At 44.7% G+C, this 2500-nt stretch overlaps 1 protein-coding gene across 7 annotated transcripts in view; it reads right to left on the bottom strand.

Annotated features, from left to right (window-relative positions):
* The window catches only part of LOC122247699 (uncharacterized), an 89166-nt gene that overhangs the window by 16627 nt on the left and 70039 nt on the right, over window positions 1-2500 (bottom strand). The gene's annotated exons all lie outside the window — the stretch shown is intronic.

The following is a 2500-nucleotide window of genomic DNA, read 5'->3' as shown; positions in this document are numbered from 1 at the left end:
GTTCGTATCTTTTTCTTCCTTTAACTAAACTATCAATTATTCTTTCTTCAACAATATAAAAGCCAATAATCCATATTTTCTATGCTTCATAACAGGAACGATACTTACATCAATGACTCCTTAACTAACGAAAAAAAAAAACACTAAAAACACATACACACGCCAGACGCATTAATCTCGGAAGTTCTGCTTTGCACATACTAACGAGGACCCAAAACTGTTTTCCGTTTACTCAGCTTAACCTACTAACCTCCTCCAACCGCGACCGAAATCTTTATAACCAACTTTCAAAACACTCCAAAAATTAAGTTCGAGCTCGCAATCTTTTACGTTCCATTTTGTTATAATGCCAGCGTCCTTTCATCTAATGATACGCAATTTTGAAGTAAGCTTTCTCCGTGACATTAATTTTATTATCAAATATACCGAATGTGAAGGAAACCTCACGGACGAGAAGCGGTTAAGGTGATAACAAGTCACAGAGAAAAGAAGAAAAGAAACAGAGAGCAGGCAAGGGTACGAAGGGCCACATACCAAGAGACACTCACATACTTACATACAGAATAAGAGAGAAACACACTAGTACTAAAACGCCCCCCCCCCACACACACACACACCACCATTAACGATAAATGTAGTGTGAGTACAGAAAATAATTTGAGTGGCGGGAGAATAACTTCCATCAAGTTGGACCACTACGCTCGAAGCTCTTTAAGAAGCTTCAAAGCTTAAGCTGGTTGTCAGAAAGAGATCGAGAAGCCTGGCCACAAAACCCCCCACAAACCGGCACCCGAACGGCATCCCTCCCCGTGGCCAAACGCTCACCTTAAGCCAACAATCGGGCTTGAGGAGGGGACAGTCACGTGGAACGACGGCAAAGACCAAGAAAGGACGAGGCATACGGAAGAATGTAACGCATAGGTCTAGAGTGTGAGGGAAGGGGGAGGGGAGAGGGAGAAGGGAGGGAAATAGGGGAAATGGAAGGGATAGAGGGGAGTGGGTAGGTAACACGAGGGGGAAAGGATTGCCTGGTGTGTGGTGTGTGGTAGCTATTCCTGGTGGCCGCCAGACTCAGAGCTGGCTCACGCTGCTATGCGGAACTCTGTCTCCCCTCTCTCCTCATCTCAGCTACCTCTCCCTCCCCTCCGCTCCCCTCTTTCGCTCCGCACACACAAATGGACGCATACATACATACATACATACATACATACATACATACTCTCACTCTCACATTCACATACATACACACACACACACACACACACACACACACACACACACACACACACACACACACACACACACACACACACACACACACACACACAATAAATTCGCCTTCTGCCCCGCACAAATGTCACGCCACGGCCGGGGTACCTCACCTGTTCACCATTATACTTATCATAATTATGCTCGCTTCACCCAACGCTTCACACAATTCGCAGTCTTTTGTCTTTGGGGGATCGGGAAGGTGGGGGGGGGGGCAAGATGGAGAGGGAGAAGTTCTCGGAAGATGGAAGATTAAATTAAATTAGATGGGGCATAGATGTAAGAATGGCAAGAGAGAGATTGAATCTAATGTTCATAATAACACTGACTGTTTTTTTTTTTTACCTCAAGAGGACATTAGGGGGGGGGGGAGTCAAAGTAGGGAGTGAGAAGTTCTCGGAAAGCGAAAATAAATCGTGAGAAATAGATGAAGAACAGACAAAGCAGACACTGAATCTAACATTAAGGGAAATTATTTCATCAATTCAAGAGAACAATTGGAAAGCTAAAGTCAGAGACCATACAAAGTTCCCGGAACGAAGAATCAAATCATAAGAAATAGATGGGAAACAAGCGAAACACACTGAACAAGATTAAATCTAATGTTTATAACAAAATAAGATTACATCAGTTCAAGACATTCAGGGAAGGGGAGTCAAGGTAGAGAGGGAGAAGTTCTCGAAAAATAGAATCGAATCATAGGAAATAAACGGAGAAACAGATGCGAAATAGACAAAACTGAAAAAAAGAAAAAGAAAGCGAATGGTTCATATCAATTTGAGAGGACATCCATGGTATCCACATCCTGTTCAAACCTCTTCTCTTAACTTGTCTCTAACCCCCCCCCCCACCTCCCCTCCTTCCTCCCACCTCACCAATCCCTTCCTCGTCTTCACCTATTTATGCGTGTCTGGTGATGGCTATAATTATCCGCGTAGGTCAATTATTTCTGAGCTATGAGGATAGATTTCGGAAAAGTGACTGCGCAAGGAGAGGAGAGGGGGGAAGAGGGGAGGATGGGGGAGGGGATGGAGGAAGTGGGAAGGGAGGGAGGGAAAGAGGAGAAAGGGAGGGGGAAGCGGAGTAGAAAGGGAAAGGCAGGGGAGAAGAGGATGGAATGGCAGAAATAGACAAATCTGATGATGTGGTAGAAGGGGAGACCTATACCAGGGAGGAAGAAAGGTTGTTATTTCGGTCCGTGCGAGCATGCGTATTTGTGTAAATGGATGAA

This window comes from Penaeus japonicus, unplaced genomic scaffold (assembly GCF_977035675.1).
Source record: "Penaeus japonicus unplaced genomic scaffold, GWHDUDI00000001_assembly GWHDUDI00000020, whole genome shotgun sequence".
Taxonomy (NCBI): Eukaryota; Metazoa; Arthropoda; class Malacostraca; order Decapoda; family Penaeidae; genus Penaeus; species Penaeus japonicus.
The sequence above is the reverse complement of the archived record's forward strand: the minus strand, read 5'-3'. Positions and strand labels throughout refer to the sequence as shown.